The following is a 10,287-nucleotide window of genomic DNA, read 5'->3' as shown; positions in this document are numbered from 1 at the left end:
AATTTAAATTAATTTTCGTTCTATTCAATAAAACAATCCTGCTCTGTTGGACTTGCTATAAATTTAATATTCAATTTTCACTGTTCCATGTTGTAATTTTTTTTTTGAAGGATTACTGCAGTGCAATGCATGCAAAGGAATGTGAGTCACATGTTAATGATTACGTATAATATTGGTGAGACGACTAATCAGTTAAATTAAAACGTCCACTATTTCACATACATATTTCCCTTTCTTATCATACTAGAAGTATGCTTGTAATAGGGAGACAAAAAGTTTATAAACCTCCGATTTTATTCCGGACCCGAATATTTTAGTATTAAAGTTACATTGTAATTATTTATAATTATCAAACTATTACAACACGGATCTCACTATAGCTTGGTATCAGTTGAAGGCCTCCGAAAGCGGAAGACATGTTCAGCTGTTTGTGTTAATTTTCTCACGAACACTTTTTTGCGTCGCAGTCGTGTTTGTTAAGTATTTATTGTTGTTGTAACCTCTTTTTAAGGTGTTTTGTAAATAAATGTGTACTGCGAAGTTAAATTTTCGTTTATGTTTCGAATTTTTTTCTGGACAGTGTGGAGATTGTATTTTTTTTTTATAAAAAATCTATATAATAGTCTATAAGTTTAGATAGAGAAGAAAAGGGTCTTTGTCCAGCTGTGGGATCTTATATAGGCCAATTAAAAAAATTGAATTTACCTTATGTTCCTTGTGTTTCCTACTTCTACCGTGCTTGATAGGTGCTTGACTTGTCACCTAGTGCGAGACAGCTCATACACTGTAGAAACTAAATAAGGTGACGGATACAACCATACAAAAAAATACCGCAGGGCTATTTAACAATACTATACCTACGATTAGATTTGGGCTGGATAAATTGTATTTCTAACCTACTTTAAACAATAAAACACACATGTACTAGATGAACCGATATTTAATAACCTCTAAAAGTTGTTGAAGGTTAACACACGATACATAATATATATTTTGTTAAAAAAGTCTTTAATGTCAAACAAAAGGGATGTCTCATGAACCGTGATAGCTAGTTGAAGTTTTCACATATTATGATGCATCTATTTTGCACATTAAACACATTAAAGGTTAGGTAAGCAGTGATTGTACACATTTCATTAGTTGAAATAACGATCTAATACAAAGGTTCAGAGAAAGAACACAAAATTAAGGCACAATCAACGTTGTAAATAGGTGTGCCTGTTGCAGTTCCCTCTTAGAACATCGAACTATAAAACATTTGAGTTACGCTTTATCATGAATGTATATTGTTTATGTGGCTTATAATATTAGTATTTGTTTTTTGTAAAGTACAATATTAATATAACTATATATCAGGTAGTCAATGCATTCATGGTAAAGTTAAAAATAACGAGCTTCGAAGTTCAATGGTAAAAGAAAGCATACCGACATATATATCCTCCAAAATCACTCTTTTTCTACGTAGACTACATTCATTGCTTACTACGTACATGATTTAACGTTTCACTAGGCCACATTCGCGGTGCGTAGTGGGCAATATTCCAAGTTGTAAAACAAAAGTACTATTGTTGACTATTGAGATTTAGGCGACGAGCACGTCTGGCTTTTACGTTAAGAATGCTACATATAATGTGCCATGATTGACATTCATTTGTCAATAAATGTTTAAAAGTGACTCCCCTTTTCGTGTACCGTTCTTCAGCGTAGCCTTTTCCCAGTCATGTTCGTGTTGGCTGTGAGTTTCTCAAAATTCAGCTGAACACCAAATTCCACATAGTTACTCATCTTACCTCCACAGCCCATATGACTGGGCAATACAGAATCCCACAACAAGTCGTTATTAGAGTCACAGCTAGGCACATTCCTCTTCCCGGGAAAGTTTGAGAAAATTGGTCACCACGCTAGCTCACAACGGATTAGAAATATTGGATTTTTTATACAGGTTTCCTTACAATCTTTGCCAGTACAATACCATAACAAAAAAAACACATTAGTACTTGCCTGCATTGGGATTGAACCTGCACCTCGTTTATACAAAGCACCGAAAGGCCACCATGACTGATATCACATATAATCTATTTTGCCTTCAAAACCATTCCTTAAATCTACATGACCAGTAGAATCATTTTCATCAACTTCGATATATTTAAATTCTAAAGAAACTAGCATTATTTTATTATGTATGCTGTGATGACATGTTACCATCCATCTTAGTGTCAAGCTACGTACATTGCAAATTACTTCCTCCTACACCGTAGGTTGTACGGCCGTGAATGTGCGATCATCAGTAGATCAGGACAGACTTATGGACTGTTAGACTATTTATATCTGCCAAGATTTGTATAATAGTACTGTCTTAGAGATTCGGTATTACAGACAAAACGATAGACTTTAAATACACGTTCAAACTTAAAAATGATATTTAGCTTTAGGAAGTTAAGAAAACCGTCCACTTACTGTCAAGCCAAAGCATGTTGGTCCGAAGTATTTGGAGTTGCACTTGCACACGTATGCACTATTTACCATGTCATAAGTCTCTATTACTGAAAGCCGTGATAGCCCATACAACTGTCACAATACAGATCCCGAAGTCGATCTCAATATCACGGCATCCGAATTTCGAAAGGCACGTAAAAATGGGTCCCTGTTTTCTCCCGTCGCGTCGGGTTGTGTGATCTGTGAGGATAAGAACAGAGAGTGCCGATGCCCGCGAAGCTGCCTGATGTGTCACGACCCAAGCCGATGTGGCTGAAAATCGTAGACATTATTATTATTACTCATAATTTTTATCATTCACTATTTTCTTTCTATTTTTTTATGTATTACTATTTCTTTATGTTTCTTCTGTGCATATTATGACAAATTATCTGGTTGTGCATAAACAACAACATTCGTATATACATGCGTGAGGACAGATATATTTATGTGGCGAGACGCGATACACATGAGTACCCTGACTTCAGTCATAAATCATTATTTCATTGCAAACACTAAATTGTTCACATCAGTTTTCAGTTACAAGCAGCCAAAAAGGTTTTACCCCATTCCTGAAATAAACACTCACTTCAATATTTCCAAAAGTGTTTTGGACTTATTTTCCTAATATTCTAACGGAATTAACAGTTTCTAATAAGGGAATAACCGTTTGGTAAAAACGAAGAGGGATTAACCCTACAAATTTCCTCGAAAATATTCCTCATGGTTATTAGTTTTAATTTAAGTAATTTGTTTAGTTGGAAATTACGCTTTCAAATAAATAAATTTACCCCATATGGTCAGAAAACATTCTGCCTGATCGATTTTTATATTTAAATACATTTCCAAATTTAATAAAAATGTAATTCAAAAACTGTATTCTATTTATTTATGCAAATGTTATTAACTTGTTTTTATATACAATACAAAATATTACACAACACAGAAGTTGAAACAAAACAAGTCATAAAAGTCTAGAACAGAATAGCCTGAAATAAATCTGCTACGCGTCGTACCTGTGGTTTATTATGAGCTCCTCCATAACGACGTTACCATTGTGAGAGCGAGAGGCAGCTACGCGGAATGTTATGCCGTCTCGCTTCCATGATGGCAAGAGTTCTCTTTTCGGAGTTCATAGTACAGGGAGTGTTACTATAACAACGCAGTATGTGAAGGTCGCTTGCAGTGGAAGCTTGCCATCATTTTCATTCAATACTCTTGTTTTACTACATTGCTACTTATGTAATATGTAGGAAAACACGTAGGAAAACGATAAACAAACAAATGTTTTAGTTTTTTTATTGTTAAGAACCTTTGTCGTGTGTTTCATACTCTTCTTCTGTCCCCATCTATCTAGGGCCATGCTAAAAATATAGGAACGAATAATTGGCCTTTTTTTGGTTTGCTGGGAGAATCTTCAATAACCTCTGATTTTCTTCTGTAAAAGCTAGTAGATAGGCTAGTTATGCTTCAATGCTAGAAAAGCACGTAAAGTGGAAAGACATGTGCCTAATCACTCCCGTTCAGTCTGACGATGAGAATTACACAATCTAAAACACCTGTTTTACCGGATATTTTTCTTGATATTATTATTTTTGTTCTATTTAAATATAAGTAGTCACGAAGATAAAACTTTCTTCATTCCAGTGAACCTGAACTTTAAGTGAAGTAAAAAAAAGAAAAATTGCGATAGATCATTAAAGAAAATGTAACACAAAAATAGAAGGTGGGCTAGTATTTAGTCTGTTCATTTTACAAAATTAGGCAACAGACCAATGGCGAAAAGGTCACCCGTACAATAGTCACATTTCTATCCGATCATGACATTTATTTCTATTCAGAACTGACTCCTATTTCACGACAATTCCTTAAATCTTAGTTTCAACGTCGAAGAGTTTTGGGTTCACTCTTGGACTTGGTTCAAGAAAGTCATTCTATTTATCACGAAAGTCAAAAGGAGAGTCATAGAAAATTAGTCAGAAGTAATAAAGATAGAGTGAGTAATATATTAAATTATGGCGGGAATCGTGACAAATGTTTCAGTTGAATCTATTTGGGAAAATCCATGACAGTTATTGGGCCATCCGTCGACTGCGAAATTACCGAATGGACAGTGGCTTTTTTGGATAATATTTCTCCATGTAGGTAAGATTTAAATCTAATTTCCTTTTTTAAGCCAAACTGTGAGAGCTTGTTTTTATTTTAAACTAGATTTTACATGGTGTATTTACTTATTTAGTGACCATCGCGTAAAGAGCGAATGATGGCTCTACAGTAACTGGACTGAAGGACTTTTTCCAAAATTGTTTGATATCTTAAGGTTAGGTCAAATGCAGAAGGATTCGAGATCAGCCGTCACTAAATAGGTTATATAAGAATAGGCACAAAGGCAAATGCACTCAAAGCACATTTCAGCAAGCGACATTAAGCAATACATCATTTTTATTACAGTGAACTGAAATCAATATATTTTTCTACTTTTTATGTAAATAAGCATTTTTGCACTTGCTATTAATCGGCAACGTGAATCAAGTTGAGGAGTTAGGTTACAACTGTAAGCGCTAAGTTAGCAACTTGATGTTACCATGGCGTATTCACTTTTATCTCTAGGGTTCAATAGATGCGGAAATAAAACTTCAACATTTAACTTTTTTTGTGCATGAAAACGGACTTTCTCTTTCTAGCTGTTCTTTCATCTCTCTCGATCATTCATCTGGAAGTTTGCCGTCTGAAGTATTCGATATTACATAACTCAAACTAGACTAGATATATTTAGTTGTTTTAATGAGAAACCTTTCCTTCTTAACCTCCGTTTTGCATTCAGTGTGGAAAACTGAAACCGGTGCTTTTGCAAACCTGCTAACAGATTTATGGTAATTATAAAATATAACTTCAAAAATAACATAAACATTTATACAGTGCAGTGCAAGAGTTGAAATATATTCGAATGGGATGTCTCCGTACGCGCGTCAACGAATAAGAATAGTAATTCAAATTAGAAAGTAAAACATAAGCCGCTATCTCCGATAGCATGGATGCTCTGACAAAACACAATACTGGCACAAAATAAATAAATAAACACACATTTCTTTTGCTAGTACAGTCTTAGACAAATAGTAAATTTTTTTGTTGTTTTTTTTTTAAATTCGACGAAGCTATGTAATCCTTGTGATGCGAGGGTTTCACAAGCAATCATTCGTGGATTACACCCATACTTGTGCTACGCGGGGATCGAAACTGCGACACGGTACTTTCAGTGGGTTTTTCGCGGTGAATTCAACCACTCGGCTACCCATGCAGTAATTGGAAATTTAAGCGGCCATCCGTATTTCGTTGTATGCATATTTAGGTTGTGTTAAAGTGTATTTTTTTTCAGAAATAACACAGAAGTTTATCCATCAACTAAAAGACCACCACGAATTTATTAAGAGTTTTCATTCATTCCAAGACATGTCTGTGTCAGACTAAGGAAATCCGTCAACTGTAATGGACAGGAATTGTCAAATTGAAGTCTTAAATGTCGTGATCAGTCGTGATTAATGATCAACATTTTGTACGAAAAGAGGTTTTGCTCGGTACCTGACAGGCAACAAATAAAAACACATGGAATCTTTTTTGTGGGATTTAAGAGAAAAAATATATGAGGTTCAAATAAATGAAGATCACCGAGCGAAAGTGATACGTCACAACGTTTAAGTATTCATCTCTGGAACCTCTTTAACCACGTGACTTGATGCATGTGTTCACATAAAAATTTCGCAACATTTCCGCAGCCGAGTGTACTCACTTGCTAATGAAAGTGTGCTACCTACTTATTTCCAAACGAACTCACACAGCTGCACAAGGTAGGTACTTGTTAGTGCTACTGATTAACCAATTTCACTCGTTTTCCACTGACAAACTGTCACTCATTAACTTTTCGGCTTAGAAAGTGAATATTTATTTGCATTGATACTCGCAGCTACCGGTCTTTGCTGTGAAGTAAATATTTAAAAGAAAGAACTTGCGTTTTAAATAATGGATACGTATGTCGGTGGAAGAATTTTGACGGTTTGTACGAAATCTTCCGAATTAGTACTTGTTTACTATATAAAAAGGATTAATTAATTTTTTATATTAGTTAAAAATATCATATATTATGTTATCAATTTATTATCGTGTCATTCCTTGACCGATAAAAACTGGTCCCAATACCTTCTTAAGAAGAGTCACTGGTTTAACTAGTCAAGACAAGTGCATCACAATGTATAGTCTTTGCCGTCAGATTAACGTGGAAGCTGTACGCAGTCGTAAACTCGTGACGACTGATTAGCCAGTAGGCACTCACATAAATATGTTTATGAACTGCGCACTACCAAACAATAACCAGTTTGTGTGAAAACTACGTATATGTGGTACATATATGTAAATAATTTATATAAACTGTACATGGAAATTTTTAAGTTTCCATTAGTAATGTGAATAAAAACAAGGAGTTACACGAATACATTCCTCGGTCTGCCATGTAATTGCCACTACTTTTACCAATCTCCGACTATAATTAAGACACATACTACAAAATGCATAACACAAAACTGTACCTATGTTGTAATGTAAAATAAAAGTTTACTTCACAACATTGAATGCACGCTTGAGGTAGTTGCCTCTCGAGCGGTTACATGTACTTTCAAATTGTAATGGAAACGTGTTTGGCATAGGCGCTGGAGGCAGCAGCTTTACGTCACGGCAGCGTGAGGCAGCGTGAGGCGTCGTGAGGCGGCGTGAGGCGGTCCAGCGGCGCGGCGCGCGGCCGGACCGGGAGGAGCGCGTGGCGCGGGAGTTGCGGGAAGCGACCTTGACGCCGAACGAGGAATGAATCACGGCAGCGAAAGTGGGAGAAATGTGCCGCCGCGCCCCGCGCCGCTCACTTTTACTTTCCAGTGTGGCGCAACCGAGAGCGGCGCCGCAGCGCGCGCGCCACTCGCCCGGCGCCCGCGGCCCGCAGCGCCGTCGCGCCGAATACACACCGCGCTCCTAACACCGCCCGCGACTGTGACTCTGCCCGGATTACAGTGATACTACCAGTGCATCACAGGATTCAGTTTCAGTGATTCCCGCGGCGAAAGTAGAAACCGGGTCGCCGATAAACGTTGTGCAAGTTGTTGCGCGCGGAACTCGCGCGCGGCCTCGCACTCTCCCGCAGGAAGCGTGTCGCAAGCGGGGAAGTGGCGCAAGCGCCGGGAAGCCGCCGCGCGCGCTCCTACACACACGTACCCTGGACTGCCCAGGCTACACTGGATTCTCTTCTAACATTGTCCCCTGGTAAGATACGTTGACGTGTAATTGTTGCTAGGACATATTTGTGTGAATTAGAAAGTGAAATTTTACAGAGAAAAGCAGTAATAAGAGGTCGAGGGAGCATATTGTCGGATCCCGCGCGTGCGTTTCCGAGCGTCGGAGATCGCAGTGAAGGGGACCTAGTGTCACCAACACATTCAAAGCGCACAATTGGCGTCACCGCCGACTGAACTTCGGCTCGGGTGTCGGAAACGCTACAAATAAAGAAGTGAAATATCCAAGGACAATACAACTTTCAAGTGATTTCGCGCGCGGCCGACAATAAAAACTTCGTAACGCGCCTGCGCAACCTCTCGGTCTCACTTTCGACGTCTGCACCGAGCCTCGCTCGACGAGCCGCGCTTTCAATAACTATTACAAAACCTCCGGCATGTCGAATTTTCTTTCGAAAGTTATCGCTGCTAGAAATTTGATTTGTGAAGTAATGAACGTTTCAACACTTCTGTTGGCATGATTGATGTTGAAAATGCGAAAATGGTTCGGCGACCACATGTGGCGGTGGAAAACCTTGTAGTCTCCGTGACCACCACTGAGTCATTGAATTGGAGTTATTACAAACAGCACGTTCCGAGCAACTGTCATCATTAAGGAGAACTGAAAGGAACATGGTCCAAGGCCAGATGGATAACGAATTTTCGTTTAATATTAATAAATGGCAAGCACGGTCGATCGTGACGGATTCAATGGTGCACGCGGATGCATAGGATCGCTGTGACCGAACACTTTCACGCGAACTGCCGCCGCGATCACAACAACCGACGCAAATCGAAATAATAAAACGACACGATGTAGATGATATAATAGTCCATAATTGACGAAATTCATTTCACGGAATTAGTTAGGATGCTATGCTTGTAATCCATACGAATTCTTGGAAACTATCGATCGATCGATCGATCGAGAATAAATTTATGAAATGGGTTATTCTGTAGTTTTCTATACAAAAACTTTTACGTTAATTTAACACTGACGGTGAATACACCTGTAAGGTTATACAATGGTTTACCAACGCGTGTAATACGCTTTGGTAAACCATAACGAACACACTAAAAGTGAAAATCATAAATTAGGCTCACGTAGCTTCAGTATTGTGTTGTGAGGTTCCTATTTCGTGTTTAGTAGGTTGTCGGTCTTGCATAAATCATCTATCATCTATCAATCACGGATATTCATGTTATTCATAATCCTTTCTAAAAGATCATATGATACATCGTGATAAGGAGAATGTTATGCAATTTACGCATGCAGTCACTGCTTAAACGCTTTCATTTCCAGACGCGAACATTAGTGGGCGTACTGTTAAATGTCAGGATTAAGATTTATGATAAACATCGTGATTAGCCAGTGACAAAGGTACAATGAATGTATAAACTTTCACCCAAAAGAAATTGCGACGCGAAAGTATCGTCGTGCGTCGGATGACTTTATCCCGATTTCACAAACCAACGCGACAAAAATCTTCGCTTCAAAATTCGAAAATTTGATCTGTAGGTTTTACTTTCTGCTCTTTATAGCGAAGATTTTTAACTACGTGTTGCTATTGTGATATGAGAGAGATTTTAAAACCTTATTTATATCAGATGAACTTTTTGCGACAGTGAGTTTATCATCAGGAAATGGCACAGTAATTGTAACCCGCTGCCGCATTATTTTATAGTGATTCACGAAGACGGGTGACAAAATATGATAATAAGCTTTCGAGTGCATGTCGCTAATGTATCTTTTATAAAGCGTGAGAATTTTAGTTTCGTAACTTCATAGTCTGTTTTTCTGAACTCAAGTTATCCAAACAAAATGAGATAAAGGTAATAAATTAAAACCACATTTTCATTGACCGACTAATGTTAACAGGAGATTGAGTGTGAACCTATTTTTATCAAAGAAACTAGGCATTCAATTGTTGATATTTTACACTAATGACTGTGTTTTAGTGTAACAGAGATATTTCGTAAAACCGTGAACAGACCATTGTTTTGCAACGCATATGAAAAGGCCCGTACAACTATGATAAATGCATAGTTCTACACAACGATAGTTCACTATTAATTCATCAATAGATCCATTTATAAAATATCACTTTTGCATGATATCATGTTTCCGTGTTTAATTAATTCAATGGCAATAAATATGTAGTAAATGTTCACATCGAGATAAACAATAGAATTATACACGACGCGACCAATGTGGGAGACTCTTACTTTGTTACGAAAATAAAGTTTCAATAACAAAAATTAAATTAAGACTCAAAAACAAGAAGCAATTAAAGTAATTCTCACAGTAGCTGATGAAGTTTTTACGTAATTTGTGTCTTTTGAAGAAATTCGCGGTGTTATCCAATCCGTTTAGACAATGATTGTGAGGAAATGAAAGTGGAAAGCTGTTACGACGTCGGACCGAGCAGTTTATAGTCGCATTAGTGCGGAATCAAATTTATACGCGATCCCATCTGGTTTGAGTGCTCTATATAGAAATTTG

Source organism: Trichoplusia ni, chromosome 8 (genome assembly GCF_003590095.1).
Source record: "Trichoplusia ni isolate ovarian cell line Hi5 chromosome 8, tn1, whole genome shotgun sequence".
NCBI lineage: Eukaryota > Metazoa > Arthropoda > Insecta > Lepidoptera > Noctuidae > Trichoplusia > Trichoplusia ni.
This window is presented reverse-complemented; position numbering follows the sequence as displayed.